General features: G+C 43.8%; 1 long non-coding RNA gene across 1 annotated transcript; it reads left to right on the forward strand.

The window, feature by feature from the left end:
• The first annotated feature begins 2,596 nt into the window (after positions 1-2,596).
• LOC103630159 (uncharacterized) lies at positions 2,597-5,363 on the forward strand. Its single transcript, XR_554886.3, has 4 exons — positions 2,597-3,073; positions 3,158-3,452; positions 3,644-3,729; positions 4,991-5,363. It is a non-coding gene; the product is annotated as an uncharacterized lncRNA (long non-coding RNA).
• The last annotated feature ends 13,664 nt before the right edge of the window (positions 5,364-19,027 follow it).

The following is a 19,027-nucleotide window of genomic DNA, read 5'->3' on the forward strand; positions in this document are numbered from 1 at the left end:
CGGATTGCGGTTCGGTTCAATTGACTAGGGCTTCCTATACTTATTGGAAGCCCAGGGCTCCTAATACATAAATTATATATATATATATATATATATATATATATATATATATATATATATATATATATATATATATATATATATAGACACACAATATGAATCATGTAATTTCCTTTGGTTAAAATAAACTTGTCTATCTTAGTAAAAATTTGACATATTTTTTGAAGCATTAAATTCGTCGTTAATTAATGAAATCGATGAATTTTAGTCCAAAGTTGTCACCGGATAGTTGTTGCGTGCGCAACGAATTTGTCCTATACCTACGCAAACTAACGAATTATCACCTTGATATATACAACTTATTAAAACACATCTACGAAATAAAATAGGAGATGTGAAGATACTTGATCATCTGTATTTAGATAGAATTGACAACTAAGATCAACTCTTATGATATAATCGAAGTTTTTAATTTGGCCGATCATCATAGAGGCAACTTATTTTGATCTTTGTTGGAGTTAATTAATATATAATTATATGGTGCTAGTTTTTTTATAAACTTATTATCTATGCCATACGCAAATTAGTATACGCATGTGAAAATATCCTACAGTATTTTTTCACTTTATAGTACTGTTGAATTGTCCGGCCCTCCTATGCCGTAATTTTGGTTCTGCCCCTGCCCAAGAAGACCTCCTGGAGGTCGTCGACGTGGGTCATGGTGCGTGTGTGGAACTGCTGGTGCCACGAACCCGCCCACAACGATGGCACCTTTCCCATCGTTGCCGCACTGGAAGATATGTACACGCAATTGATTTGTTGCAAATCAAAAAATCAGAAAAAAAGTTTCTCATGCTATCCAAATCACCTTGATACATGTAGCCAGCACTGGAACAAGATGACTGTGATTGTTAACCTTGAGACCTTCTGAGGAGATGGTACATAATGTATGAAATTATTCAGCGTCACTATAACAGGCCACACTTCAAGGGAGCATACAACTTATGGGATTAATTGTACTATCAGCTGCAATAAACAATAACAATAATAAATAAAAAAATACTCCCTTCATTCCAAACTATAAGATGTTTTTATGGGGGACGGATATCCCCTGGATCACCAAGACGCGAATATGCTTCATGGGCCGCCCGTAAGGCCCCCAGTGAGTCATTCATGACTCATGAGACACATTGTGGGCTTCGACAGGAGGCAATCAAAGCCGACTAATGTGCCCACGCGCCGGATCGGAAGGATTTCCAAGAGACGCGGCACGTGCACATGGTCATGCGTAGGGCTCGTAACGGAAACCAACTGAATTCCGCAAGACTCGGTCGGCGCATGCGGACGGGCGGGGCCTTGCGTAAAAGGCCAACCTAATACCGAAGGGCTCGACACAATTGTAGCAGGTAGTGGATAAACCCACGTAAGTGCTCCGGTCTGTTCAGGGATATCTCCTCAGTCGGCTATATAAGGCTGAAGGGGCATCTCTACAAAAAGGTTAGACCCAGCTAGAATCATCGGCCACTGTCATCTTCAACCTCCAGTAATCGCTTGTAATACTCAAACCCAGAGCAATACAACCACCACAAACCCGCAGGACGTAGGGTATTACGCGATCGAGCGGCCCGAACCTGTCTAAATTCCCTGTGTTCTGACATGCCCTGCACGTACCATCGAGCAGCGATCGACGTCGCCATCCTCCAAAAGCACTACGTGGGATACCCTGTAGTGCGCGGTCGGTACCAAACACCGACAGTTTTGGCACACACACACACACACACATATATATATATACACACACACACACATATATATATACACACACACACACACATATATATATATAGTTTATACAGAATAAGTGTTGGACAGCTGACAGGCTGCAAAAAAGAGGTCTTCCCCATCCGGAAGCATGCCCTTTATGTGATCAAGAGCAAGAAACAGTTCAGCATCTGATGACTGGTTGTGTCTTCGCCAGGCAGTTTTGGCATAGCATCCTCTCCCCCTTTGGTATGGGCCACTTAACTCCAGGACCAGAAGATACTAATTTTGCAGATTGGTGGGGACTAGTGACCATTCAGGTGCACAGAAGCAAGAGAAAGGGAGTCAACAGTGCCATTATTTTGGGAGCATGGTGCCTTTGGTTGCATAGAAACAGAGTTATTTTCGATGGAGAGTTACCAACCATTGGCAAGGTGCATAGAAGTTTCATCGACGAGCTATCCTTATGGGTGCTGGCTGGTGCCAAACACCTCGGAAGCCTTGGGCTTGCTGCTGCTCTAGGCGCAGCAGGCCCGACCTAATTTTTTCCTTGGTCGTCTTTTTGTATCCTAGTCCTATGGATAGTTTTATTTATGCTTGTTGCTGGCCACCATAGGGTGGTTTTTTGTACTGGTCCTCTTGGACCTTAATTTCCCCTTCTTAATATAATGATGCGCAGCTCTCCTGCGTTTTTCGAGAAAAAAAAATATTTAGAGCCCTGGGCTTCCAACAAACAAAGGAAGCCCTGGTCCAAAAGGTGCGATCCGGTTCCACATAATAGACTGGTCTGCAACCAGTTCACATATCTGATGGACCTACACCACGTCTCGCAACCTCCTTAATTGCTCGTTCCATTATTCGCGGTGCCATTTTCTCCTCCGTCTTTCCAAACTGCAGTTTCTCAATCCAATCACCGCACGCGTGCACCGCCGTGCTCACCTGAAACTGCCTGTCACGCCGGCGCCCCCAACAACCCCGGCACCCGCGCTAGGGGTAGCCTTCGGCTACCCTGCCTCCTCGTTCGGCCCCGACGCTAGCCCCAGCATCTCCTCCCGTGACGCCTCCCTCGATCTCCTGTCCCGTTCCCCAGCCATCTCCAATCATGGATCCTGCGATGGAGATCCCCATGTCACCGCCAACGCCGAGATCCATCGGCCAGACGCAGACCGTAGCCCCGACCTCCCTCCATCGCCAAGCGTTGCGTTCAGCGTCGCCCCATCTGTCCTCGCCCATGGCTGGCATGGGGGTTTGATTCCCAGCGTACGACTCCAGCCCGACGTGGTACCTCGACCCTGCCTGAGATGTGGTGAAGGTGAGCAATAAATATATTCTGATGCGTTTGTGTGTATATACAACAATATTTGCTAGATCTGAAGTTAAAGATTTTGTTTTACAGGATCCATTCACCTGTTTGTTTTATTTTGACTGAGGTATTGCCAGGATGGATTCAACGGGGTAGTTCTGAATTCGTTTGATCTCAAGCTATTTCGTTCGCCTGTTTGTTTTATTTCGTTCGATCTCAAGCTATTCGGACGGTGCTCGATCTGAATTCCCAAGTACAGGAGCGTCAAACGATTCACTCCCACCGAATTTGTTTTGTGTCCTCGTAGACCTGTGCATAAATTGTAGTACCCCATTTCGACGGCAGTCACCATTCTCCACACCTTGTCGTCTGCATAAGCCGGACGATTGTAAGTTACCTCTCTCCCCATACTCAACCTGCATTTTACGATTGTATTGATTTATATCAACCTCAAACCGCTATCCCCCAATCGGCATTCGAATCCGCCTACCCGCTGCCGCCTATCTGGGTGATAAAATTGAAAAAAAAATCAATTTCTATGATTTTCCTCATAGCCTTTTATGCCCTTTTTGTTGCAAGGTTGGGTGGTGGGAATGGAACCGCGAGAAGCATAGAAGACATTTGATCGTCGGCGCGTCTATGCGATAGTCCTGCCATTGCAAACAGTAAGGCTACCTCTTCTTCATCCCCTTCATGTTGTCCTAGTTTGAACCATTATCACTTGCTCGGATTGATCAATTCATGCTCCAAGTTAATATAGGTTGTATATTAGGAGCCCTAGACTCTCAATAGTTAGAAGAAGCCCTGGTCCAACGTTGAAGGTTAGCATGCTAGATTGTTGAAGGTTATATTCCTATACTCGTGAAAACTCGTCAACCGATAATTAGCATGCTAGATTGTTGAAGGTTATTTTTCGAATAAATAATTATCATGATAGTGATATCATGTTTCTATACTTGCAGAACATTTGTTTCAATGGTTTCTACCCTTATCGAATTGTGGACTAGCTTGTTAAGAATTGTGCTAGTTCTATAATTGCCCTCAATGTTGTTTATGCCCATATGCTTTAAGCTGGTGATGATTTGATAGTACCATAATTCAAAAAAGGTGGAAAGCTCATTTGAGATAAGATCATGCCATTGGGTTTTTATACGTTAGCATGTTTGGTTGTTTTTATACTTGACCCATACATCTTATATGTTGATAACTCGACGGAACTAGAACAGACAGACCTGTTTGGTTCAATTTTGACGTTGTAGATTCCTTGGAAAAAAAGAACCATAGACGTTACTATTCTCTCGGATATAGGTTTTTATATCGTGGTCACGTTTTCTTTTTTGGATCCAAGATTGCTCTTGCTTGCTTTGTTTCTATACTAACAGCTCACTACTTCGGATGACTCGTCTCTCCCCTTCCTTTGACATCTATGTTAATGTATGGTTTCTATGCATGGTCATGTGAGTTCTAGAGAAGCTGATTAGCAATCTTGGCACTATCCTTTTCAAATTTCAGAAAAAACAATTTAACTTTTTTATGATTGACCCAGAGTTTTTTTATACTTTCAATGTTGTTATACTTTCATTTTTGTAGAATTATGTTTTTTTCTTCTTGTTAATTTACATGCTAGTTACTTTAGCAGTCCTACAAAACACCTTTATACCTACCATTGCACGATTTATGACTATCATTGCACTATTTATGCACACCATTGCACTGTTTTATGCCTACCATTGCACTATTTATGCATATCAATGCCCTTTTTATGTCCATCATTGCACTATTATCCTTTGATTTTGATGCAGTCTGGCAATTAACAGTAGATGTTTATGCAGTACCAAACTCTTTTTTGTGTATCCAATGATTAACTGGCAATGTATAGTTAATTATTTTTCATACCAATTCATTATACAATCATTTCTATCACAGTACTACAGATGATTAACTGACAAGGTGATGATGAACGAGCAGCGGCCATGGAGGCAACATAGGACAGGGCTCGGCGACAGCGACTTTCTCTTCTGGCATGGTTCCGCTGAGATGAAGTGGTTCAATGGCTTGGTGTTCATCTACATTTATTATACCATTTTTTGCAAGCTATGTGGAGAGCCAAATTGTACAGCAAATGTGAAGAAATATATGATCGGTCCTTCAAAACCTATGAGTATTACAATGAAGAGAATTTGTGACTGCGAACATATCTTTTTATGCTCTGTCAACGAAAGGAGTTTGCCTCTAGCTAGTGCTTTCCAACGGTGTAAAACCATTGTAGGATGAGTATAAATATTTCCAGTTTTAAGTGTAAAATCATTATTTATTTATTTTTTACAAAATGACTGTGTAAAATATCGGGAATCCAATGGTAGAAACTCACGTGTCACTGAATATCATGATTCTTACGCTAACGCTGTTAGGATTTTACGATTTCTTCAATTGTAATATACGCTTGCAGACCATGCCAAACATTATAAAACAACAAGATCACCGTGATTTATTGTTGGGGACTTGTTCTCAAATGCTATGAGTTAAGAACAAGGCAACACAGAGAATGTTAAACGATAAAGTCCTTCGTCCTTTGAAGCATTATTTCCCTTAGGATATAACGATCTTCAGACGAAGGTCATGAAGGATGAACCTTCATCATCACAGTATACATTAATGAAAGACGAAGCATATGAAACATAAAAGATAGCATGAATAATCATATAACATCATCAATTTAACTTTATTATATCATCATAGAAAAATAGAGACAATATCGAATTACAAATGTACCTTCGACTTGGAAGGAGATGAAAATACAAGTGTGACGCAAAAGCAAATGCCAAGTCAGCGTGAACAGTACGGGAGTACTGTTCATCTATTTATAGACGTGGGACGCAGCCCATGTAAAATTACATTCATGTCCACTACATTTGCTAATGACTTATGGGGATCTGTCAAGGCCTAAGTAGTCTTTTCATCTTTAAGTCGGTTCCCCTTTCTGCCACCATGCCGAAGCTCCCCTGCGCATAGCTTCGGCTATGCACCATCCTTCGTACAGCTTGGTGATCAGCCCGTCCTTCATCTCAATCCTCCTTCGTCTAGCTTAAGCTTCGTCCTGATCGTACTTCATGTTCATAATCTGAGTCCGAAGATACCTGTTCATACATTTCACTTGGAAAATATTGTCAAATCATGTTTTTGAGGACCTTCGGAGGACGAAGGCCCCCAACAGTAGCCCCTCGCAATATTAATTTGTTAGTGATAAATTTAGATTGCGATATGGACGAAGGCCTTAAGCCGAAGGTCCGAAAAAACACCTTCCCTTTGCTAGAATAGCAACATTCACTGACAAGCGGGTCTTTCAATTTTCAACGCACTGGGCGTATAAATAAGATCATACCACAAACTCATTTTGGTACGCACACTTGCCATCTGCCCCCGCTTACTCAATTTTAGCTCTTGCGCGCAAAAATTTACTGAGCTTTTAGTTTTGAAGCTTCGGCATTGAAAACAGTTTTTAGCATTTCCGAAGATGTCTGAAGACAAAAAGGCCGGTCCCGAGATGAAGCTGAGTCTCTCTGAAGAGAAGAACCTGGGGTTCCTTATAGCGATGGCGGAGACCAATACGGAAAAAATCACCAAGGAGATCCTGGAAGGCTTGTCTGAAGATACTGGTGACAGCGACAGTTACGATGTAGAAAGTGGTGGGGAAGAGTCCGAAGATCGGCCATGGCGGCCAAGTCACGCAGTTTTCGGGAAAACCACCATTAAGCAGAGTCATATTGATAATATGAGGGGGCGGTATTTTCGAGATATATCTATTGTGAGAGCTGACGCTGGAGAAAAAACTTCTCCCACCCCCGAAGAAGATGAAGTTGTAATCTTCCGAAACTTTCTCAAGGCTGGGCTTCGATTCCCCCTAAGCAACTTTGTTGTTGAAGTTCTGAAAACATTTCAAATCTACCTTCATCAAATTACTCCCGAAGCTATCATAAGGACGGGGATGTTTATCTGGGCTGCGAGAAGCCAAGGTTTAGAACCAAATGCCAAAAGCTTTTGCAACATTCATGAGTTGTTATATGAGACGAAGCCCTGGGGGAAAGAACAATATCACAACAACTTTGGGTGTTACAGCTTCGTTGCCCGCTCCGGGTCAAGCTGCCCCGTGCCGACCTTTCGGAAGAGATGGCCCGGAGCCTGGATGACTGAATGGTTCTATGTAAAGAATGACCTAACAGCGCAAGAAGATGTCAAGAGTATCATTATGCGCCCCATCTGGCAACGCTTCGGACTTCGAAGGCCGAAGGTTAAAATGGATGAAGCAGCCGAGGAATGCCAAAGAGCCTTCGGCGTAGTCTGCTCTTTTATTGGGACAAGGGACTTGATTCAAGAACATATTGCCTTCAGGGTGTGGCCACTTGCAGGAAAGTGGGAAATGCCGAAGGAGACCATCAAAGAGTCCGACGAAGGCGGACTTGTCAGACTAAAATACACATTCAAATACGGGGATAAATTTGTTGAACCTGATGACGACTGGTTGAAAAGCATTGAAACATTAAGTGACGAACTGCTTGGGGCATATTCGAAGGCCGAGAACACTGCATTATCAGCAGCCTTCGGAGGCCGAAAGAAGAAAAGACTCAACCGGGTATTTGACGCAGTCGGGTTTGTCTACCCTGACTATCACTATCCGGTATTGGGTCGCAAAAGAAAGAATACTTCTCCTGCAACAGAAACTACCACAAGTGCCACTAATGAGCCAGCGCCGCAAAGGAAAAAGATGAAGGTGCTCACCCACCGAGCGCGCTTTATTGAGCCGGCCACAGTGCCAGAATTTATTGGTGAAGTTTCCTTGGCCTCTGAAGCTACAGAACCAGCTCCAGTGCCGAAGATAGAAGAGAAATCTGAAGCGCCTTTAGCAGAGAAGGCGGAAAAACCGAGAATTGAAGGACAAAAAATATTGGAAATCTTAAGTCCTTCAGCAAATGTCGAAACAAGAAAAACCCAAAAGGGCCCATTGGTGACCCCAAAAAGAAAAAGAATGGTGAACGTATTAGATGTCTTGGAGACAATTATGTCTTCAAGCACAACTCCAAAGAAGACTGTTGAACTTGCTGAAGCGTCTACTGAAGCTTCGAAGCAACAAGCTGAAGCTGAAGCTGGGCCTTCAGAGCCCACCAAGGAACGATCTTTGGAAACCGAAAAAACATCAGAACCAGTTTTGGTTGAGGAGATTGACACTGCCGTCCCCGAAGCTCCTGCCAGCACATGCGATTATATCATACGACATGCTTCGGGGAAAAAATTATCTGAAGAAGAGACTTATGAAGCCAATCACTATGCCAGAGAGTTAAAATATCCAAAGGGAGCAGTGGTGTTCAATGGGACAAATGAGGATGACTTCTTATATTGCCTCCCTGATAACAAAGAATTATCTGTCTGCCGGGAGATGGCTAGAAGTATGGGGTTCCCGAAGCTCGAAGCTGGATTATGTGCTATGACGAAGGAGGATCTCGCGGACAGTCTTGCGTATAACAGCCTAAAGGTATGGGAATTAGACGTTTTGAAAAAATTTTACAATACGTAATTCATTCTTTTATTCTTATACCAAGTCTTTACATATAGGGTTTAATCCTAAGCAACGCATTAAGAGCACAAAAGAGTGCCGAAGATGAGAGCTATGAAATTGCGTTCAACAACCTTCGGTCAGAAGTTATTAAACTGAGAAACGAAGCTCTGGAAAAGGATAAAATTCTGCTTACATTGATAGACAAGGTAAAAAAGGACGAAGCTGCCTCAAAGATCCAGGTCGAAGCCCAAAAACGTGAGATTAAAGATCTTCAGAAACAGCTAGCTAGAGCTAAAGAGGAACGTGTGCTTGAAGAAACAAAACGAGAGCTTAGTGATCAGTTGGTTAATCATTTAGAGTTAAGTGCTCAGGAGCTTCGTGCATCCCAGAGGAAATGCTATGTTAAATCTATAGAATGCGTCAAAAAGATAAAATCCAGCTTCGCCAGCGTTGGCGCATTTTCTAGTGAAGAAAGTTTTTCCAGAGGCAATCCCGAAGGTCCATTGGAATGGATTAGTCATGAAGCAGAAGCTTTCGAGGAAATCCTGAGCAGCCGCGGTGATATCTGCGCATTTTCGGGCGCCAGAGGAGTTGCTACTGTTCTAGAGAAGAAAGGTTGTGATCATATTAAGCTGCTTGCGCAATCCGAAGCCACTTTATCCGCTGAAGATATTAAAGACCCCTCGACCGAAGCTAGCCAAGTTGGTGGAAAATTTTTCACCGACGTCTGGGATAATGGTGGCCGAGAAATGGCAGGAGAAATTATTCAAAGAAGTGAAAAGGGCATTCACGATGCTAGAGAAGTGGCTAAGGCTGCTGAAAAGAGCGCAGAGCCCGAAGGTCAATTAGGTATTAATTAATAGTTTATATCGTGTTGTAATTTTTATTTCAAACTTTGCTCGCGGTTTGTAATAGTAATGCAAAAATATCCTCTTCCCTCAGAACCTGCTGGATCGTCTGCTGACCCTCACACAAAAGGGGATGACGAAATTAAACAAATGGCCGAAACTATCGTGGCTAAAGTTGTTGAACAGCTTCTAAATGAGGCTGCCGAAGTAGTATTAAGAGAAGACTAGGTGTTATTAGGAAAAACATTTGAAGTGTGATTTATGTAATATTTTGTACATTTGAATGTAATATACAAGTCTCTTTTCATTATTCAATTCTTTACGATGCATGAAACTTTACATACGTACCGCTTTTGAGCCTTTGGCGAAAAAACACCTTCCCTTCTTTTCATGCTTCGTGAAGAAAAATTTTTATGTATCACAACAATGTCCATAGTGCTCTGATGAAGAATATCCAAGCTTCGTGAAAACATTCTACGAAGCTATACTCCAAAGATGAAGATTGTGTCTCCTTGTGACTTAACACGATTTTCACTCTTTCAAAGCATACTTCCGAAGATCAATATTGTGTCCCCTTCTTATGCCATATGCAACATGATGTATGATGCTTATGCTATGCAAAATGATGTGATGATATGTTATGTAGATGACATTTGTTCCGAAAGATACACACATATCCCCACACAATATTTTTGTATCAGCGCTGACTTTTCGTTGTAAGCTCTGCATTCCCTTAGGAACGACTTTGGAGCTTCTTCACCTTTTACTTAGGCGGTATAAGCTCTGCATTCCCTTAGGAACGTCTTTGGAGCTTCTTCGCCTTTTACTTAGGCGGTATCAGCGTTGACTTTTCGCTGTATGCTCTGCATTCCCTTAGGAACGTCTTTGGAGCAAAAAACTTACACTGCGCTCCCTTTGGAACGGCTTTTTGTTACTTCGAAGGATTTTTAATAATTCGAAGATCCTCCGCAAACTTTCAAGCTTCAGCAACTTAAGCCTTCGGAGAAAATATATTTCCCTTATAACCAACCACAAAACTATTACATGAAAATCGAAATGTTCTTTATTATACAGAAAATAGAACTAAATGGAAAAGACTGCTATCAAGGTAGGATACTTGTCAATAAATGTGCTTTGACTCCGGCACGATGCTGTTGACTGTACGAGCTTCGGACTGCTCTCTGAAGTCCCTTTGGTGTGGAGCATATTGGCTCCCTTCTGGCTGTTGGCCTTGTTGCAGCGGTGGTGGAGGCGGAGGTTGTTGCCAGGAAGCTTGAGGTTGACTTGCCGAAGCAACAGAAACTGCAGGGTGGTTACCTCCGTATTCTGGGATGTAAGGCACATGGTACGAAGCAGTATGCATGACCTGCTTCGGCTGAGCTTGTTGTGCTGCAGCTTCGGCTATCTCCTTTTGCTTTTGGATGGTAACATGGCACATCCTGGTGGTATGGCCCTTGTTTTCACCGCAAAACAAGCAAAATATTCTCCTTGGTTGATCTCCAAATCTTCCGCCAAAGCCCCTGGCGCCTCTACCTCTTGGAGCTGGTGGCCGGAAGAAGCTTTGTTGTTGCCCCGAAGCCTGTGAGGAGGGCTGCGGCCTGTGCTGCTGACTCCCCTTATCATCACTTTGAGTAGAGTTATGGATGGACCTGACATGCCTCGGATAGGATCTTCCTCCAAAGCCCCTGGTCATCTCAGAAAATCTGAAAGCCTCCTCCCTTCTTTGGCGAAAATCATTGTCGGCACGAATGTACTCGTCCATCTTTTGGAGCAGCTTCTCCAGAGTCTGAGGAGGCTTCCTAGCAAAATATTGAGCTGCAGGTCCAGGACGAAGCCCCTTGATCATGGCCTCGATGACAATTTCATTGGGCACCGTTGGTGCCTGCGCCCTCAAACGCAAGAACCTTCTGACATACGCCTGAAGGTATTCTTCATGATCCTGAGTGCACTGGAACAAGGCTTGAGCAGTGACCGGCTTCGTCTGAAACCCTTGAAAGCTGGTTAACAACATATCCTTCAGCTCCTGCCATGAAGTGATTGTTCCTGGTCGAAGGGAGGAATACCAGGTCTGAGCAACACTCCTGACAGCCATAACAAAAGATTTTGCCATGACTGCAGCATTGGCACCATACGAAGACACTGTTGCTTCGTAGCTCATCAAGAACTGCTTCGGGTCTGAATGGCCGTCGAAGATGGGAAGTTGGGGTGGCTTATAGGACGGGGGCCAAGGTGTAGCCTGCAGTTCAGCAGACAGAGGAGAAGCATCATCGAAAACAAAATTTCCCTGATGGAAATTGTCATACCAGTCATCTTCGTTGACGAAGCCCTCCTGATGAAGGTCTTTCTGCTGAGGCCTTCGGTTCTGCTCATCGTGAGAAAGATGGCGAACTTCCTCAGAGGCTTCGTCTATCTGCCTTTGCAACTCAGCTAGTCGGGCCATCTTCTCCTTCTTCCTCTGCACCTGTTGATGTAGCATCTCCATATCCCTGATTTCTTGGTCTAGCTCATCCTCCTGAAGCGTCAGGCTGACGGCCTTCCTCTTCTGGCTTCGGGCCTCCCGAAGAGAGACAGTTTCCTGGTTAGGGTCCAGCGGTTGCAGAGCTGCAGCCCCAGTCGCTGAAGCTTTCTTCGGTGCCATAGCGAGGGTCTATGGCTTCCGAAGGTGTTCAAAAAACTCGAAGTGGAAGTGAGTTCACCGACGGTGGGCGCCAATGTTGGGGACTTGTTCTCAAATGCTATGAGTTAAGAACAAGGCAACACAGAGAATGTTAAACGATAAAGTCCTTCGTCCTTTGAAGCATTATTTCCCTTAGGATATAACGATCTTCAGACGAAGGTCATGAAGGATGAACCTTCATCATCACAGTATACATTAATGAAAGACGAAGCATATGAAACATAAAAGATAGCATGAATAATCATATAACATCATCAATTTAACTTTATTATATCATCATAGAAAAATAGAGACAATATCGAATTACAAATGTACCTTCGACTTGGAAGGAGATGAAAATACAAGTGTGACGCAAAAGCAAATGCCAAGTCAGCATGAACAGTACGGGAGTACTGTTCATCTATTTATAGACGTGGGACGCAGCCCATGTAAAATTACATTCATGTCCACTACATTTGCTAATGACTTATGGGGATCTGTCAAGGCCTAAGTAGTCTTTTCATCTTTAAGTCGGTTCCCCTTTCTGCCACCATGCCGAAGCTCCCCTGCGCATAGCTTCGGCTATGCACCATCCTTCGTACAGCTTGGTGATCAGCCCGTCCTTCATCTCAATCCTCCTTCGTCTAGCTTAAGCTTCGTCCTGATCGTACTTCATGTTCATAATCTGAGTCCGAAGATACCTGTTCATACATTTCACTTGGAAAATATTGTCAAATCATGTTTTTGAGGACCTTCGGAGGACGAAGGCCCCCAACAGTAGCCCCTCGCAATATTAATTTGTTAGTGATAAATTTAGATTGCGATATGGACGAAGGCCTTAAGCCGAAGGTCCGAAAAAACACCTTCCCTTTGCTAGAATAGCAACATTCACTGACAAGCGGGTCTTTCAATTTTCAACGCACTGGGCGTATAAATAAGATCATACCACAAACTCATTTTGGTACGCACACTTGCCATCTGCCCCCGCTTACTCAATTTTAGCTCTTGCGCGCAAAAATTTACTGAGCTTTTAGTTTTGAAGCTTCGGCATTGAAAACAGTTTTTAGCATTTCCGAAGATGTCTGAAGACAAAAAGGCCGGTCCCGAGATGAAGCTGAGTCTCTCTGAAGAGAAGAACCTGGGGTTCCTTATAGCGATGGCGGAGACCAATACGGAAAAAATCACCAAGGAGATCCTGGAAGCCTTGTCTGAAGATACTGGTGACAGCGACAGTTACGATGTAGAAAGTGGTGGGGAAGAGTCCGAAGATCGGCCATGGCGGCCAAGTCACGCAGTTTTCGGGAAAACCACCATTAAGCAGAGTCATATTGATAATATGAGGGGGCGGTATTTTCGAGATATATCTATTGTGAGAGCTGACGCTGGAGAAAAAACTTCTCCCACCCCCGAAGAAGATGAAGTCGTAATCTTCCGAAACTTTCTCAAGGCTGGGCTTCGATTCCCCCTAAGCAACTTTGTTGTTGAAGTTCTGAAAACATTTCAAATCTACCTTCATCAAATTACTCCCGAAGCTATCATAAGGACGGGGATGTTTGTCTGGGCTGCGAGAAGCCAAGGTTTAGAACCAAATGCCAAAAGCTTTTGCAACATTCATGAGTTGTTATATGAGACGAAGCCCTGAGGGAAAGAACAATATCACAACAACTTTGGGTGTTACAGCTTCGTTGCCCGCTCCGGGTCAAGCTGCCCCGTGCCGACCTTTCGGAAGAGATGGCCCGGAGCCTGGATGACTGAATGGTTCTATGTAAAGAATGACCTAACAGCGCAAGAAGATGTCAAGAGTATCATTATGCGCCCCATCTGGCAACGCTTCGGACTTCGAAGGCCGAAGGTTAAAATGGATGAAGCAGCCGAGGAATGCCAAAGAGCCTTCGGCGTAGTCTGCTCTTTTATTGGGACAAGGGACTTGATTCAAGAACATATTGCCTTCAGGGTGTGGCCACTTGCAGGAAAGTGGGAAATGCCGAAGGAGACCATCAAAGAGTCCGACGAAGGCGGACTTGTCAGACTAAAATACACATTCAAATACGGGGATAAATTTGTTGAACCTGATGACGACTGGTTGAAAAGCATTGAAACATTAAGTGACGAACTGCTTGGGGCATATTCGAAGGCCGAGAACACTGCATTATCAGCAGCCTTCGGAGGCCGAAAGAAGAAAAGACTCAACCGGGTATTTGACGCAGTCGGGTTTGTCTACCCTGACTATCACTATCCGGTATTGGGTCGCAAAAGAAAGAATACTTCTCCTGCAACAGAAACTACCACAAGTGCCACTAATGAGCCAGCGCCGCAAAGGAAAAAGATGAAGGTGCTCACCCACCGAGCGCGCTTTATTGAGCCGGCCACAGTGCCAGAATTTATTGGTGAAGTTTCCTTGGCCTCTGAAGCTACAGAACCAGCTCCAGTGCCGAAGATAGAAGAGAAATCTGAAGCGCCTTTAGCAGAGAAGGCGGAAAAACCGAGAATTGAAGGACAAAAAATATTGGAAATCTTAAGTCCTTCAGCAAATGTCGAAACAAGAAAAACCCAAAAGGGCCCATTGGTGACCCCAAAAAGAAAAAGAATGGTGAACGTATTAGATGTCTTGGAGACAATTATGTCTTCAAGCACAACTCCAAAGAAGACTGTTGAACTTGCTGAAGCGTCTACTGAAGCTTCGAAGCAACAAGCTGAAGCTGAAGCTGGGCCTTCAGAGCCCACCAAGGAACGATCTTTGGAAACCGAAAAAACATCAGAACCAGTTTTGGTTGAGGAGATTGACACTGCCGTCCCCGAAGCTCCTGCCAGCACATGCGATTATATCATACGACATGCTTCGGGGAAAAAATTATCTGAAGAAGAGACTTATGAAGCCAATCACTATGCCAGAGAGTTAAAATATCCAAAGGGAGCAGTGGTGTTCAATGGGACAAATGAGGATGACTTCTTATATTGCCTCCCTGATAACAAAGAATTATCTGTCTGCCGGGAGATGGCTAGAAGTATGGGGTTCCCGAAGCTCGAAGCTGGATTATGTGCTATGACGAAGGAGGATCTCGCGGACAGTCTTGCGTATAACAGCCTAAAGGTATGGGAATTAGACGTTTTGAAAAAATTTTACAATACGTAATTCATTCTTTTATTCTTATACCAAGTCTTTACATATAGGGTTTAATCCTAAGCAACGCATTAAGAGCACAAAAGAGTGCCGAAGATGAGAGCTATGAAATTGCGTTCAACAACCTTCGGTCAGAAGTTATTAAACTGAGAAACGAAGCTCTGGAAAAGGATAAAATTCTGCTTACATTGATAGACAAGGTAAAAAAGGACGAAGCTGCCTCAAAGATCCAGGTCGAAGCCCAAAAACGTGAGATTAAAGATCTTCAGAAACAGCTAGCTAGAGCTAAAGAGGAACGTGTGCTTGAAGAAACAAAACGAGAGCTTAGTGATCAGTTGGTTAATCATTTAGAGTTAAGTGCTCAGGAGCTTCGTGCATCCCAGAGGAAATGCTATGTTAAATCTATAGAATGCGTCAAAAAGATAAAATCCAGCTTCGCCAGCGTTGGCGCATTTTCTAGTGAAGAAAGTTTTTCCAGAGGCAATCCCGAAGGTCCATTGGAATGGATTAGTCATGAAGCAGAAGCTTTCGAGGAAATCCTGAGCAGCCGCGGTGATATCTGCGCATTTTCGGGCGCCAGAGGAGTTGCTACTGTTCTAGAGAAGAAAGGTTGTGATCATATTAAGCTGCTTGCGCAATCCGAAGCCACTTTATCCGCTGAAGATATTAAAGACCCCTCGACCGAAGCTAGCCAAGTTGGTGGAAAATTTTTCACCGACGTCTGGGATAATGGTGGCCGAGAAATGGCAGGAGAAATTATTCAAAGAAGTGAAAAGGGCATTCACGATGCTAGAGAAGTGGCTAAGGCTGCTGAAAAGAGCGCAGAGCCCGAAGGTCAATTAGGTATTAATTAATAGTTTATATCGTGTTGTAATTTTTATTTCAAACTTTGCTCGCGGTTTGTAATAGTAATGCAAAAATATCCTCTTCCCTCAGAACCTGCTGGATCGTCTGCTGACCCTCACACAAAAGGGGATGACGAAATTAAACAAATGGCCGAAACTATCGTGGCTAAAGTTGTTGAACAGCTTCTAAATGAGGCTGCCGAAGTAGTATTAAGAGAAGACTAGGTGTTATTAGGAAAAACATTTGAAGTGTGATTTATGTAATATTTTGTACATTTGAATGTAATATACAAGTCTCTTTTCATTATTCAATTCTTTACGATGCATGAAACTTTACATACGTACCGCTTTTGAGCCTTTGGCGAAAAAACACCTTCCCTTCTTTTCATGCTTCGTGAAGAAAAATTTTTATGTATCACAACAATGTCCATAGTGCTCTGATGAAGAATATCCAAGCTTCGTGAAAACATTCTACGAAGCTATACTCCAAAGATGAAGATTGTGTCTCCTTGTGACTTAACACGATTTTCACTCTTTCAAAGCATACTTCCGAAGATCAATATTGTGTCCCCTTCTTATGCCATATGCAACATGATGTATGATGCTTATGCTATGCAAAATGATGTGATGATATGTTATGTAGATGACATTTGTTCCGAAAGATACACACATATCCCCACACAATATTTTTGTATCAGCGCTGACTTTTCGTTGTAAGCTCTGCATTCCCTTAGGAACGACTTTGGAGCTTCTTCACCTTTTACTTAGGCGGTATAAGCTCTGCATTCCCTTAGGAACGTCTTTGGAGCTTCTTCGCCTTTTACTTAGGCGGTATCAGCGTTGACTTTTCGCTGTATGCTCTGCATTCCCTTAGGAACGTCTTTGGAGCAAAAAACTTACACTGCGCTCCCTTTGGAACGGCTTTTTGTTACTTCGAAGGATTTTTAATAATTCGAAGATCCTCCGCAAACTTTCAAGCTTCAGCAACTTAAGCCTTCGGAGAAAATAGATTTCCCTTATAACCAACCACAAAACTATTACATGAAAATCGAAATGTTCTTTATTATACAGAAAATAGAACTAAATGGAAAAGACTGCTATCAAGGTAGGATACTTGTCAATAAATGTGCTTTGACTCCGGCACGATGCTGTTGACCTTACGAGCTTCGGACTGCTCTCTGAAGTCCCTTTGGTGTGGAGCATATTGGCTCCCTTCTGGCTGTTGGCCTTGTTGCAGCGGTGGTGGAGGCGGAGGTTGTTGCCAGGAAGCTTGAGGTTGACTTGCCGAAGCAACAGAAACTGCAGGGTGGTTACCTCCGTATTCTGGGATGTAAGGCACATGGTACGAAGCAGTATGCATGACCTGCTTCGGCTGAGCTTGTTGTGCTGCAGCTTCGGCTATCTCCTTTTGCTTTTGGATGGTAACATGGCACATCCTGGTGGTATGGCCCTTGTTTTCACCGCAAAACAAGCAAAATATTCTCCTTGGTTGATCTCCAAATCTTCCGCCAAAGCCCCTGGCGCCTCTACCTCTTGGAGCTGGTGGCCGGAAGAAGCTTTGTTGTTGCCCCGAAGCCTGTGAGGAGGGCTGCGGCCTGTGCTGCTGACTCCCCTTATCATCACTTTGAGTAGAGTTATGGATGGACCTGACATGCCTCGGATAGGATCTTCCTCCAAAGCCCCTGGTCATCTCAGAAAATCTGAAAGCCTCCTCCCTTCTTTGGCGAAAATCATTGTCGGCACGAATGTACTCGTCCATCTTTTGGAGCAGCTTCTCCAGAGTCTGAGGAGGCTTCCTAGCAAAATATTGAGCTGCAGGTCCAGGACGAAGCCCCTTGATCATGGCCTCGATGACAATTTCATTGGGCACCGTTGGTGCCTGCGCCCTCAAACGCAAGAACCTTCTGACATACGCCTGAAGGTATTCTTCATGATCCTGAGTGCACTGGAACAAGGCTTGAGCAGTGACCGGCTTCGTCTGAAACCCTTGAAAGCTGGTTAACAACATATCCTTCAGCTCCTGCCATGAAGTGATTGTTCCTGGTCGAAGGGAGGAATACCAGGTCTGAGCAACACTCCTGACAGCCATAACAAAAGATTTTGCCATGACTGCAGCATTGGCACCATACGAAGACACTGTTGCTTCGTAGCTCATCAAGAACTGCTTCGGGTCTGAATGGCCGTCGAAGATGGGAAGTTGGGGTGGCTTATAGGACGGGGGCCAAGGTGTAGCCTGCAGTTCAGCAGACAGAGGAGAAGCATCATCGAAAACAAAATTTCCCTGATGGAAATTGTCATACCAGTCATCTTCGTTGACGAAGCCCTCCTGATGAAGGTCTTTCTGCTGAGGCCTTCGGTTCTGCTCATCGTGAGAAAGATGGCGAACTTCCTCAGAGGCTTCGTCTATCTGCCTTTGCAACTCAGCTAGTCGGGCCATCTTCTCCTTCTTCCTCTGCACCTGTTGATGTAGCATCTCCATATCCCTGATTTCTTGGTCTAGCTCATCCTCCTGAAGCGTCAGGCTGACGGCCTTCCTCTTCTGGCTTCGGGCCTCCCGAAGAGAGACAGTTTCCTGGTTAGGGTCCAGCGGTTGCAGAGCTGCAGCCCCAGTCGCTGAAGCTTTCTTCGGTGCCATAGCGAGAGTCTATGGCTTCCGAAGGTGTTCAAAAAACTCGAAGTGGAAGTGAGTTCACCGACGGTGGGCGCCAATGTTGGGGACTTGTTCTCAAATGCTATGAGTTAAGAACAAGGCAACACAGAGAATGTTAAACGATAAAGTCCTTCGTCCTTTGAAGCATTATTTCCCTTAGGATATAACGATCTTCAGACGAAGGTCATGAAGGATGAACCTTCATCATCACAGTATACATTAATGAAAGACGAAGCATATGAAACATAAAAGATAGCATGAATAATCATATAACATCATCAATTTAACTTTA

Source organism: Zea mays, chromosome 1, assembly GCF_902167145.1.
Source record: "Zea mays cultivar B73 chromosome 1, Zm-B73-REFERENCE-NAM-5.0, whole genome shotgun sequence".
NCBI lineage: Eukaryota > Viridiplantae > Streptophyta > Magnoliopsida > Poales > Poaceae > Zea > Zea mays.